At 45.1% G+C, this 14,336-nt stretch overlaps 1 protein-coding gene across 1 annotated transcript in view; it reads left to right on the plus strand.

The window, feature by feature from the left end:
* Window positions 1–1,495: 1,495 nt before the first annotated feature.
* EXTL3 (exostosin like glycosyltransferase 3) overlaps window positions 1,496–14,336 on the plus strand; it is a 120,157-nt gene continuing 107,316 nt past the window's right edge. The window contains exon 1 of the mRNA XM_027088077.1: window positions 1,496–1,517. The gene's annotated coding sequence lies outside the window, so the exon portion shown is untranslated. The remainder of the gene's footprint in view (window positions 1,518–14,336) is intronic.

The raw sequence follows: 14,336 nt of genomic DNA on the forward strand, positions 1-14,336 counted from the left end.
AAAGGCCTGAAATGTGTTAGAGGACAGAAAGAAGAATGTCATCAGTTTGGTTTTACTCTAAGTTGTCATGGTTTTGATACATTTGAGACTGCATACATTATTACTATTATTTTTGTCATTGGGTGAGTGCCCTTTTCGTAAGGTTACACTTTGAATCTCAAGCTCTTGCTCCCTGTTATGGGCTGAATTGTGTCCCGTCCCCCCAAATTCATAGATTGAAGTCCTAGTTCCCAGCACCTCAGAATGGGACCTCCTGGATCTCAGACTTTGAGCCTCCAGAACTGTGAGACAATATATTTCTGTGGCTTAAACCACCCAGTCTGTGGTAGTTTGTAGCTCAAGGAAACTAATACACTCCCCAGTAAATTTACTTTTCTTTTGTGCCCCATCAGGGTTTGCAGATAAGCAAAACTCTTTAATGTCTTATCTTTGTTGAAATCTCAGAATTTTTTCTTTATCGTGTAGAATGAGGGGAAACTGAAATATTGCAAAGCCATCCAAAATTAGAACTAGTACCTACAAGTTAGAAACGTTTAAAAAGTTATTTAATAAAAATAAGACAACCTTAAGACATATAAAACTATTTACATTGTTCCAAAGTTTCTATTTACATTTGTCAACACATATTTTCACACAGAATCATTGGCCATGTGCTTTCCTGGGTTCTGTTTTTAACATTATTTGATAGAAATATTTCTACTTAGTGATGATGTTCATATTCTTATTTAAACAGCGACGTTTTATCTTTGTGCCTTTCACGTATTTTAGTTGTTACTCTAATTTTTCACTGTGAATGTTTTTGTGTGATTTATTTTTACTCCACTTGAACTATTTCCTTGAGGAAGAGAAAGTCCTGAATTACACACTTTCATAGTTTCTGTTCCATATTATTTCTATTCTCTAGACAGATTGAGCCGATCTGTGGTTTCACCAGAACTAAAAACTAAGTGTTCAGGTTTTCCCATAATCTTGATGTCATTTAGTTTTATGATTTTAAAATTACTTTTCCTAGCTTAAAAAGCTTTTCCGAGACTGAAAGTTTCTTGTTTTTTTTACTTATGTCACTACCTGGGAGAGGGGGGCCCAGGCACTTTGAAAAGCAAAGGTTGAGATGTGAACAACAGGTAACCCATGCTAGCTCGCAGCTGTCCCAGAAGTGCCCGGCCCCGCCTCTCCCTCGGCGGGTCCCCGCAGACTCACCCCGCCAGCCCTGGGCTGGTTTTTGGACGCGCCCGCCAGGGGTCAGCGCAGCCTCAGCAGCGGGCTCCGGCGTCCCACAATGCACCGGGCGCTCGGGTCCGGAGGTTGCCGAGCTGCGGCTAAGGCAGCCGAGCCCCGAGGGTTTGCGGGCGTCCGAGGGGCGGGGCGTCATGGGGGCGGGGCGTCCGAGGGGCGGGGCCAGGGCCGCAGCTCCGGCAGCCTTCACTCGCAGCTGCGCCCCTCCTGCGGCCAGCCGCCCGGGATCAGGTTGTGTCTTCCCCGGCCTCGGAGACCTGTCCACCTGGCGCTGTAGCAAGGTAGGGGTGCTCTCCCGGACCATCCCTTTTGGGGGTGTGTGAAGTCTTTTTTTTCCTAGTTGTGCCAACAGGAGAAGTCTTAACGTTGCTAATATTTGGAGATGGAGCTACCAGTTTCGCTCGGAGGAATCTATTTCAAAAGTCTTCTGTTTCCGTCCCATCCTCCCTGTCCCCCCCGCCCCCCCCCGACTCTGCTGGGCTTTGGGAAACCTGATTTGGGGAGTCTGTGCCAGAGTAATTTCAAGCTCTTGGTTCATCCCTCCTGTCTTGTGTAGGGATGCAAAAACTCCGGGGTGGGGTTAGAATGCGTGAGAACTTGTGTGGGTGTGGGCTGCCTGTCTTCAGAATGTGTGCCTTTGTGAAAACTCCTAAAAAGTTAGATGTCCATAGGGGTCTAATTCTCGGGGTGGGTGTGGGTCCTGAGTCCCCGCTGTTTCAGGTACTCAGTGAGTGGCGTCTGTCACATGCCCGCCTCCGCCACCCTAGAGCCATCAGGAGGTTGCTGTCCTGTGATCTAAGCCAGTGGATGTCCTCCAGTTCTACACCCCAGAACTAGTCTCCAGGACAGTGCTTCCCAACAGTCCCTGAGCGCCCCACTCCAGAGCGCCTCAACCCAGCTGACCCTAGTTTGGGGATCCCACAGTTCGAGCTTTTCAAAAAATAAAGTTAGGCAGACAGAAGGCACTGGAATATGCGGGCACCTGGGATAGCTTAAGCTTGTTGGGGTCTGTCCTCCTCAGCCTGTTTTCTGGGTCACACTGCATGGCTCCATCCATTCGGTCTCACTTCCTGTTACCCCAGAGCTCCCCTTGGTAAAAATGCCAATCTGAAATAATCCTCATCTGAAACTTGCGATTCTAAAGTGAATCCACCTTTGCCCACTTGTAAAGGCTCAGAAAAGCACTTTAGTCCTCTGATCCCTAGCTCCGATGTAAAATAAGTTTTCATTTTAAAGGTTTATTTTTCTTTAAAACCCTCACCCAATAAATATCAGTTGATAGCTTTTACTTGTGAAATCCAAGCAGTTTCATTTGTTGTTTAGTAATAAAGATTATGACTAGGAAGACCATCTAAACGATATATTCTTCAGGTGAACGTGATCCTAATTAACAAATTAGCTGACAGTGCAAGAGGCAGAAGATGGGAAATCAGGGAAGCTTGGCTCTAAAACATTTCTGCCTCTGAGAAGTCTGGACGACTAAATTGCCTTTATTTTTCCTTCAAAATGTAAAATGCTGTGAGCACAGGTTCCTTTTTTGCTAGACACACCTCTTGATTTGAGATAACAATCAGAAACAAGAAAATTCTTTCAAACGGTTATCATCTCGCCTATGCCCAAGGAAAGAAGGTAAGTCTAGGAGTTGTTAGGATTCTAAATCTTTGTTAAGCAGAAATTCTTAATGATCCTTTAGCCCATCTCTGGGTACTTTCCCCCAGGAGTGTCTGTTTTCCATCAAATATGAAATTATGAATTTCTCATTATGTATAATACTTTGTATTTGGAAAATATTTGTATTTTCTACATCTAACGTTAATATTCATTTAAAAGCATTGTGTATTTGTGCATAAAATGATACAAATCTTTAAAAGATTAAAAGCAAGAAAAAAAATTTTCTTAGCTAGTATTCATCAGTGATTCGCACCATAAGGTCCTCAGTTAGTGGCAATAAACCCCAAAGGTAAAACCACAATCTAGAAAGTCATTAATAATCACCAGCACGCATAAGAACTAGAGGGCACTGTTTGAAGCTTAAAAGGAGCCGTTTAAGAACATGTTAAAGATAACCTTGAACAGGGCTTCCCTGGTGGCACAGTGGTTGGGAATCCTCCTGCCAATGCAGGGGACATGGGTTCGAGCCCTGGTTCAGGAAGATCCCACATGCCACAGGGCAGCTAGGCCCATGTGCCACAACTACTGAAGCCTGCACGCCTAGAGCCGGTGCTCGGCTACGAGAGAGGCCACCACAATGAGAAACCTATGCACCACAACGAAGAGTGGCCCCCGCTCGCAACTAGGGAAAGCCCATGCACAGCAGGGAAGACCCAACGCAGCCAAAAAAAAAAAAAAAAGATAACCTTGCACAGTAGATTGCAAGCATCAATTAAGGCTTCAGCTTCAAGAGATTCATATGGAAAGACAGTGACACCCATATAATGAAACTTAAATACCAATTCATGGGCTCACTAAAAATAAGCAGATCAGATGATTCCCACATCAACTGTAAATACTGTATATGCACTTTAGGTCAATTTAAATAATTGTCCCATTGCTTTTACAACCTTCCAATGCCTTGATTACTTCAAAACTGGAACAGCTGGCACTGTTCTTGCTTCTGAAGGAGGTAAATTAAGAAATTGACCTCCAGCCACAGACTGGAGTTCACAGGATTTAGCGCAAACAAGCAACTCATGAGGAACTCAGTTCTTGGGCAGATATTTATCAAGCACCTACTAAGTGCAAGACTGGACTCATTACTTTAGCCCACTGATGAAAAATAGCTTCAGGGATGATCTCTTATCAGGGGTCGTGCCATCAGGGCCATGCACGTAGAGGTCAGGCTATTTCTCAGATGCCAAGGAAGCAAAAATATCTCTCAGAAGAACCATGAAGACCCGAGGAGCTCAATTTGAAAACATCCCACTTATTTTAGAGGGAGAAGGGATAGAGGAAGTACCTTGAAATATTTCCCTTTTGGCTCCCATCCTTTGTGGTGCCAGTTTTTGAAAAAAACTCTTCATTATATAATGATACTAATTATTCTAATACTAGTCATGTAATATGAGACTTTAGAAACAGTTATCCTGATGAACTCAGGAGTTAACCTCGTGAACTATTCCAACTTTCCAATAATAAAAGCACCACCCTGTTATTCATATATATATATATTTGTTCAGTAAACATCCTAGCACTGTGCTAAGGCCGGAAATGCAAAGATGTATCGTCTAACCCTTGACGTTAAGAAGCTGATCGCGTTGGGGAAATCAACCCACAGATGGTTGTAATGAAGCGTGTACTTGGGACGGCGATAGATAATTGCTCCTGGTGCCGTGGGCCTCGAGTCTAGTCTGGTGGAGTCAGGAAAGGCCCGGAAATGTCGGAAATTAGTAATTCTAGGATGACTCACTTTTAGCCAACACTGGGGGAAGAGTGCTCCAGGTGGAGGGGACAAGCATTAAGAAGATCATGGGGGTAGAGTGGCAAGATCTGAGAAGTAGACTGAACACAGGAAGGCCTGGTGAGGGTAAGGGGAGCCACTGAAAGCCTTATCAGGAGGGACAGGATCCTGTCTGCTTTAGGAAGCTCACTCTGAAGCTGGAGTGGAGGATAGACTTAAGAGGCCAGGAGGCAGGAAGAACTGCTAGGAGACCGTAGCAGAGATTAGGAAGGAAATGAGGAGGGCTTAGCATTTGTAGAAAGCATGACCCTTTCCAGCTGTCTCATCCGTTGCGTGGTTTGGTTTTCAGAACCACCCTTTGCAGTCAGTAGGGTGATAGTCACAGCTTCATTTTCTAAGCGCTTACCTGGTGCTTTGTGTACATGATCCCTGACCTTTATAAAAACCCTGAAAATTAAGTATTATCGACCTACTTCACAGAAGTGGATCCTGAGGCAGGGTCAGGCTCAGACCCAGGTCCTGTGTCTAAAACCGGACTTACTCTAAACAGCAGGTGGATCCTGCTTCTCTAGAGATGAGGCAAGACAACCCTTCTGGGCAAGTCTACACCCGCGAAACATCTCTCAGGAGTCAGCATGACAAGACGACTGCAGTGGCCGGCTCTTTAAGCAGTTCTGTCTCTGCATTTAAAAGTCCCATGGAACAAAACAGTGTGGCAGTTCCTCAAACTAGCAAACAGAGAATTACTGCCTGAGCCTGCAATTCCCCTTCTGGGTGTACACCCAAAAAAAGTGAACGCCGGGACTCAGATACTTGTACGCTTGTGTTCATGACATTATTCACAGTAGTCAAAAGGTGGAAACAACGCAGGTGTCCACTGATAGAAGAATGGATAAACGAAATGTGGTCTGTACATACAATGAAGTATTATTCAGCCTTAAAAGGAAGGAAATTCTGACACATGCTACAACATGGATGAACTTTGAGGACATAATGCTCAGTGCAATAGGCCAGTCACAAAAGGGCAGATGCTTTATGATTCCACTTATGGTCAGATTCACAGAGATGGGAAGTAGAATGGTGGTTGCCAGGACAGGTGGAGAGGGGGATGGGAAGTTGCTGTTTAATGGGTAGAGAGTTTCAGTTTGGAAAGACGAAAAGAGTTCTGGAGATGGACGGCGGTGATGGTTGCACAACAATGTGAATGTATTTAATGACTCTGAACTATACATTTTAAAAAGGCTAAAACGGTAAATTTTATGTGTATTTTTCCAAAAACAAAAAAGAGCAAGTGACTTACCCAGGGTCACTGAGCAAGTTCAGGCAGAAGGAGAATTCAGAGCAAAAACATGGCCTCTGCCAGACCGTCACACCTGGTAGTGACAAGGAAGCTCTTTGGGCGGAAGGAGGTGTGCTCTGGCTTTCTTTTTAAGCAGAAAGAGAAACCAAGTTTTCCATTGTTATCAGCCTTACTGCAGCAAATTCACAGGATTCCAATCGCTGAAGAAACATGGGTGCTTAGAACCTGGTATTTGGTTGCTGGCTTTGTCTAGGTAATCAAGGTGGGAAACTGGTGATAAGTTGGATTTTGTTCATTCATTCATTCATTTCATTCATTCATTACCAAATATTTGAGGGCCTGTGTTGTACCAAATATCCTCTCCAGTTTCCAACTTTTCTGTCTAGTTACAGCCATCTGCCAGCTTTATTCTAGATGCTCTGCCAGTTTCCCTTGGACATAAAGTCCTAAGTTATATAAACCTTCCTTGATTCCTGGAAAGATCAATAGGGGGAACGGGTAGGGTTGAAGGGAGATGATATGAGGTAAAGTGGGAGGTACCAAATGCCTAAGAGAGTTGTGATTCCAATGAAGAAGCTGCTAAGCGCTATAGGAGTCCCATGAGGTGTGTCCAGGGGCTGCAGGTGCAGAAATATTGAGTGCAGCTCATGTACCTCACCCCTGGCATAGACCAAGTGTGGGCACTGCCTAGAGTCTTTTTTTTTTAAATTGAAGTATAGTTGATTTACAATGTTGTGCTAATTTCTGCTGTACAGCAAAGTGACTCAGTTTATACACATGTGTACATTCTTTTTTCATATTCTTTTCCATTATGGTTTATCCCAGGAGATTGGACATAGTTCCCTGTGCTATACAGTAGGACCTTGTTGTTTATCCATTCTAAATGTAATAGTTTGCATCTACTAACCCCAAACTCCCAACCCATCCCTCTCCTGCCCCCCCCCCCCGCTGGCAACCACAAGTCTGATCTCTATGTCTGTGAGTGTGTTTCTGTTTCATAGATAGGTTCATTTGTGCCATATTTTAGATTCCACATATAAGTGATATCATATGGTATTTGTCTTTCTCTTTCTGGCCTCACTTAGTGTGATGATCTCTGGGTCCATCCATGTTGCTGCAAATGGCATTATTTCATTCTTTTTTATGGCTGAGTAGTATTCCATTGTATATATGTACCATATCTTCTTTATTCATTCATCTGTCTATGGACATTTAGGTTGTTTCCATGTCTTGGCTATTGTGAATAGTACTGCTGTGAACTTTGGGGTCCATGTATCTTTTTTTTTGCTGTGTGGGGGCCTCTCACCATTGCGGCCTCTCCCGCTGCGGAGCACAGGCTCCGGACGCTCAGGCCCAGGGGCCATGGCTCACAAGCCCAGCCGCTCCGCAGCACGTGGGATCCTCCCGGATCGGGGCACGAACCTGCGCCCGCCGCATCGGCAGGTGGACTCCCAACCACTGCACCACCAGGGAAGCCCATGTATCTTTTTTTTAATTAAAAAAAAAAATTTTATTTTATTTATTTATATTTGGCTGCATTGGGTCTTTGTTACTGCTTGCGGGCTTTCTCTAGTTGTGGCGAGCGGGGGCTACTCTTGGTTGCGGTGTGCGGGCTTCTCATTGTGGTGGCTTCTCTTGTTGCGGAGCACAGGCTCTAGGTGCACAGGCTTCAATAGTGTGGCACCTGGGCTTAGTAGTTGTGGCTTGCAGGCTCTAGAGCGCAGGCTCAGTAGTTGTGATGCATGGGCTTAGTTGCTCCATGGCGTGGGGGATCCTTCTGGACTAGGGATTGAACCCATGTCCCCTGCATTGGCAGGCGGATTCTTAACCACTGTGCCACCAGGGAAGCCCCATGTATCTTTTTGAATTATAATTTTGTCTAGGTATATGCCCAGGAGTGGGATTGCTGGATCATATGGTAATTCTATTTTTAGTTTTCTGAGGAACCTCCATACTGTTTTCCATAGTGGCTGCACCAACTTGCATTCCCACCAGCAGTGTAGGGGTTCCCTTTTCTCTACATCCTCTCCAGCATTTGTTATTTTTAGGCTTTTTAGTGATGCCATTCTGACCAGTGTGAGGTGGTACCTCATGGTAGTTTTGATTTGCATTTCTCTAATAATTAGTGATGTTGAGCATCTTTTCATGTGCCTACTGGCCATCTATATGTCTTTGGAGAAATGTCTGTTAAAGTCTTCTGCCCATTTTTCGATTGGGTTGTTTGTATTTTTGTTGTTGAGTTGTACGAGCTCTTAGTATATTTTGGAAATTAAGCCCTTGTCGGTCACATTATTTGCAAATATTTTCTCCCATTCTGTAGGTTGTCTTTTTGTGCTTTTTTGCTTTTTGGTTTTTTTTTATGTTTTCCTTTGCTGTGCAAAAGCTTGTAAGTTTGATTAGGTCCCATTTGTTTATTTTTGTTTTTATTTCTATTGCCTTGAGAGACTGACCTAAGAAAACATTGGTACTATTTATGTCAGAAAATATTTTGCCTATGTTCTCTTATAAGAATTTTTTTTTTTTTTTTTTTTGCGGTACGCGGGCCTCTCACTGTTGTGGCCTCTCCCGTTGCCGAGCACAGGCTCCGGATGTGCAGGCTCAGCGGCCATGGCTCACGGGCCCAGCCGCTCCGCGGCATGTGGGATCTTCCCGGACCGGGGCACAAACCCGTGTCCCATGCATCGGCAGGTGGACTCTGAACCACTGCGCCACCAGGGAAGCCCCTCTTCTAAGAATTTTATGGTGTCATGTCTTATGTTTAAGTCTTTAAGCCATTTTAGTTTATTTTTTTGTATGGTGTGAGGGTGTGTTCTAACATCAGTGATTTACGTGCAGCTGTCAAACTTTCCCAGCACCACTTGCTGAAAAGACTGTCTTTTTCCCATGTTATATTCTTGCCTTCTTTGTCGAAGATTAATTGACTGTAGGGTGTGGGTTTATTTCTGGGCTCTCCATTCTGTTCCATTGATCCATGTGTCTGTTTTTGTACTAATACCACACTTTTGATTACTGTCACTTGTCTGAAGTCTGGGAGAGTTACGCCTCCTGCTTTGTTTTTTTCCCTCAGGATAGCTTTGGCAATTCTGGGTCTTTTATGGCTCCATATAAATTTTTGGATTATTTGTTCTAATTCTGTGAAATATGTCATGGGTAATTTGATAGGGGTCCCATTAAATCTGTAGATTGCTTTGGGTAGTATTGCCATTATACCAATATTCTTCCAACCCAAGAACATGGTATTTCTTTCCATTTCTCTGAATCCTCTTTAATTTCCTTTATTAATGTTTTATAGTTCTCAGCATATATGTCTTTAACCTCCTTGGTCAGGTTTATTCCTAGGTATTTTTTTTTTTGGTGTGATTTTAAAAGGTATTGTTGTTTTACATTCCCTTTTTGATATTTCATTGTTAGTGTAAAGAAACGCAACCGATTTCTGAATGTTAACCTCGTATCCTGCTACTTTGCTGAATTCATTTATTAGATCTAGTAGTTTTTGTATGGAGTCTTTAGGGTCTTCTTTATATAGTATGGTACTGCCTGGAGTCTTAACGCCTGCGTGGAGGGTCAGGGTGATAGCCACAGCAGAAACCCCAAAAGGCAGACAAAAAGAGCAATACATGGAGACAAGCAGTGGTACAAAAAAAGAGAGTGATGTGGAAGACAGTGCAATCTGGAAAAAGCCCAACTTTTATGGAATGACTTCCCCATCTGTGCCTCTAAGGATAAAGCCTGGTTGGCTGTTCACAACTATGTGCATAAATGTGAATAGAATCTTTTTTTTTTTTTTTGCGGTACGCGGGCCTCTCACTGTTGTGGCCTCTCCCGTTGCGGAGCACAGGCTCCGGACGTGCAGACTCAGCGGCCATGGCTCACGGGCCCAGCCGCTCCGCGGCATGTGGGATCTTCCCGGACCGGGGCACGAACCTGTGTCCCCTGCATCGGCAGGCGGACTCCCAACCACTGCGCCACCAGGGAAGCCCCGTGAATAGAGTCTTTTAAAAAAATCCACAATATTTGGACCTGTCTGCTTCTAGGAGATATGAAGTATAGGATGCGAGGTAAAGCATAACTTTAAAAATAAGGCACTGGGGTAGTTTAGTAAAACAAGCACTAGATTTGAAATGACGTGAGGAGGAAGGGCACATCGGGAGAAGCAGGGTGCTTGGTGTATAAGAGACGCACAGTCTATTCTAGCTATTTTCAAAATATAAAACAAAAATGGTCATAGCAGTGAAGTGGAAGTAGGTCCTACTAGGCATCTGAGATGAGACATTTTGGCGTGGGATTTGGTTTTAAGTTTCTTGGAAGCCATGGTATAAAAGGAAACAGGTTGGGTTACATCATTTTCTTACTCTGGCAAGATAAAGTATACAAATTCAGCTCTAGAGGAGACAGTTTTTTTCCTGGAACTAAACTCAGGGGAGGATTTACCACATGGGCTCTGTTGAATACAGTTTTGAAGCTGTGGACAGCATCTTCGATAACGTTTTATAGGTCAGCTCTGAAGACGTCATGCAGACGAATGGGTTTTACCTTTGGTGGAAACCATCTGGAGGCAAAACTGAACGTGTGAAGTATTTTTTGTTAGAATGCTGTAGCAGGGCTTCCCTGGTGGCGCAGTGGTTCAGAATCCGCCTGCCAACGCAGGGGACACAGGTTTGAGCAGTGGTCCGAGAAGATCCCACATGCCACGGAGCAACTAAGCCCGTGCACCACAACTACTGAGCCTGCACACCTAGAGCCCATGCTCTGCAACAAGAGAAGCCACCGCAATAAGCCTGAGCACCGCAACGAAGAGTAGCCCCCGCTCGCCACAACTAGAGAAAGCCCGCGCACAACAACTAAGAACCAAAGCAGCCAACAACAAATAAATAAAATAAATTTATTTAAAAAAAAAAGATTGCTGTAGTGGTGGGATTCCGGACAGTCACTTTCAGGAAGTTACCTAAGGATGAGTCATTAGAAGAACCTGGAGAAGTGGGCTAAATTGGACACCTGAGTAGGAAAACCTCTAACCCTCAGTTGGGCTCGGTCATTTGCATTGTTCTCATGGGGTAGAGGATCCCTTCGCAGGAAACCAGAGCTAAGTGGTCCAACAGGCGTTTAAGCTTTGAAGCAAGAATTGAATAAGGCCTGTGCTGATCTTGACACCCCATCGGCCTCACGTTTGCACCAGGGACAAAGCAAGTGGTAAGCTGTTCAGTGCCAACATGGATGGGTAGAGGACAGAAAGAGGGCTTGGGCTGAGCCATCTGCGTACAAGTTCTCATCTGGAGCTAGAACTTTGTGAAGCAGCTAAGAGATCTGGGACCTGTGAGCTGTTCATTTTTATGCTTTTTACTGTTTGCTTTTTGTTTTGTATTTGTTTGCTCTTCCCTTTGTGCTTTAGCGAAAACTTGCTTTCAACAATTCTAATCTTGGCTAAGCCAAGGAAAAAAATGATTGGTTCACACCTGAGCCAGGATAAAGTTCAAACTTCTTAACTGCTCCTGAGCAAGGCAGTGTCTCGTCTGGTCCCTTCTCACTTGCTTAGACTCATCTTCCGACCTCTCCCTACACCCTGTACTCTACTTGTGCTATGCAACCTACAGCCCCCCCAGAAGTAAGCCTGTTCCATGTCTCAAGAGTTTTTTTTTTTTTTTAATTTTAATTTATTTATTTTTGGCTGCATTGGGTCTTTGTCGCTGCACGCGAGCTTTCTCTTGTTGCAGTGAGCGGGGGCTACTCTTCGCTGCGGTGCGCAGGCTTCTCATTGTGGAGTCTTCTCTTGTGGCAGAGCACGGGCTCTAGGTGTGTGGGCTCAGTAGTTGTGGCATGTGGGCCCTAGAGCACATGGGCTCAGTAGTTGTGGTGCATGGGCTCTATGGTGGCAGGTTTCAGTAGTTGTGGTGCACTGGCTCAGTAGTTGTGGAGCACGGGCTCTAGAGTGCAGGCTCAGTAGTTGTGGCACATGGGCTTAGTTGCTCCGCAGCATGTGGGATCTTCCAGGACCAGGGCTTGAACCTGTGTCCCCTGCATTGGCAGGCGGATTCTTAACCACTGAGCCACCAGGGAAGCCCCTCGTGGGTTTTTATACTCTGCTGTTCCCTCTGCTTCCCACTCTTCCTCACCTTCGCTGCCCAGAGAAATCGTCATCCTTCAAGACTCTGCTGAAGTGTCGCCTCGTGCAGGAGGCCCTCCTAACCCTTTCTGCCCATTCTGGAGGAGATGATCACGTTCGCCTTTCCACCCCCTCTGCCTCCTGTCTCAGCTCCTGTCACTCTGTATTGGCATCATTTACTGAGTCTGTGAATCCTTCAAGGTTAGGGATGAGGTTGTAATCTTAGCTCGTCACCTTGCTTCTGGCACGTGGTAACCTAGATGTGTGAAGGCTGAGGAGAGAATCAGAGTACTCTGAAGGGCCAGGAGGAATGAACTTTCCAGCTTAAGAACCTGGAAATGATAAGTCAGAAGTGAGGCAGATAGGGCTTCCCTGGTGGCGCAGTGGTTGAGAGTCCGCCTGCCGATGCAGGGGACACGGGTTCGTGCCCCAGTCCAGGAAGATCCCACATGCCACAGAGCGGCTGGGCCCGTGAGCCATGGCCGCTGAGCCCGCGCGTCCGGAGCCTGTGCTCCGCAACGGGAGAGGCTGCAATGGTGAGAGGCCCGCGTACTGCAGGAGAAAAAAAAAAAAAAAAAAAAGAAGTGGGGCAGATAAATGAAAACCCAGGCAATGAAGGCCTTGGATAGGAAAGTTCCCACCTGGGTTTTTCTTTTGTTTGTTTCTGTTTGCTTTTTCTTTATGAAGAATATTGAATAATTCAGTAGTAAATGCCCTCAACTATGAAAGACAAAAAGAAAATGCTCTTCAGAGTGTTTACATCATACCTCTCTGAAGATAGGTATCACAAGACTACATCGTAATTTGGAAAAGACATTTCAGGAGGGGTTGCGACAGTATGGTCCAAAAACTTTGTTGAGGATGAAACTAAATATAAGGATAGAAGTTGAAAACATGGATGACTAATGTGATCAGTAGATGAGGTCTTCAAATACAGTTATCTCACATGAGCTCTTATCACTCTTAACTGAAATTTCAGTCTTGATACTGGAAAGGACCTTATCTAGTGGCCTCTTGGTATTTGGTATTTGTTCAACCCAAGGGTTGTATCTGCTCTTAAGAGCATTGTTCTGGGGACTTCCCAGGTGGTCCAGTGGGTAGACTCTGCACTCCCAATGCGGGGGTCCTGGGTTTGATCCCTGGTTGAGGAACTAGATCCCACATGCATGCTGCAACTAAGGAGTCCGCATGCTGCAACTAAGGATCCCACATGCCGCAGCTAAACATGCCTCAGTGAAGATTCTGTGTGCCGCAACTAAGACCCAGCACAGCCAAAATAAATAAATAAATAAACATTCAAAAACGAAAAATATTGTTTTAAAAAAAGAGCATTGTTTTGGTAACTTTGATCTCTTAATTGGGTGGTCACTGAGATCCCAAGACCTTTATTTTACGAGCACAGTTTGAGTTTGGTTTTGTGTTTTAGACCCAGATTCGTTTTCCCGTTCCAGCCTTCTGAATCTTATCCGCCACTCTGGATTCTGTCACATTTTGTGAGATCTTCCTGTGGTTTATCTCCATCAGGTTGGCAGTTTACTCTGCAGAAAAGCTGAGTGTCCTGTCAGCAAACGTAAAAGTTCCTCTTTTAGATCAGTAATGAAAACGATCCCAGTACACACTAACATTTTTTAATTTATGAAAGAGATAATTTATAAATCAGTTGCCTCATTGTGATCAAACATTTACTTTCAGATTCCATCCTTTCCTCGACGTACCAGATTTGGGGGAAACTATGGAATGGTTTCTGTCATCCAGTGGGCCCTCTTAGCTTCCAGTCAATTCTGTGTTTTCCTAGTCTCTCTCCGATTCGCCACGGCACAGTTTCAGATGGCTTCCGTTCTCTTTAAGCCTTCCACCCCCAACCCCGCCCCCTCCACCTCTGTTCACCTCATCCTCAGCAAAGGGCCCCGCCTGCTACTTTCTGGAGAAGATGGAGGTTGTCAGACAGTCGCATCATCGAGTTCCTGCTGCCACTGCCAGGACGCCTAGTTAATTCCGCCCGCATCCTTCTCTCTGTCGGCTTCCAGTGAAGAGGTGTCCTTCCCTTGAATTGGGGCCGACCTTTAAGTCTGTGCTTTGTCCTGTGCTCTGGACCTTCTTCCTCCTCAGGGACTCCCCCAGCTGACTGTCCCCTCTCCTGTATCCTCCTCGTTAGCCTTTACACATTCTCCCTCCTCATCCATCTGAAAGCATTTCCCTCCACAGCCCTTCCCTTCAAACTCAGTGCCTTGACTTAGAATTGTTTCTGTTCTATTTCCTCACCTCATTTCAGTCTGGCTTGTACCACCACCCCTCGACTGACA

The sequence above is a fragment of the Aethalodelphis obliquidens genome, unplaced genomic scaffold (genome assembly GCF_003676395.1).
Source record: "Aethalodelphis obliquidens isolate GAN/ISIS:26980383/991018 unplaced genomic scaffold, ASM367639v1 scaffold61, whole genome shotgun sequence".
Lineage (NCBI taxonomy): Eukaryota > Metazoa > Chordata > Mammalia > Artiodactyla > Delphinidae > Aethalodelphis > Aethalodelphis obliquidens.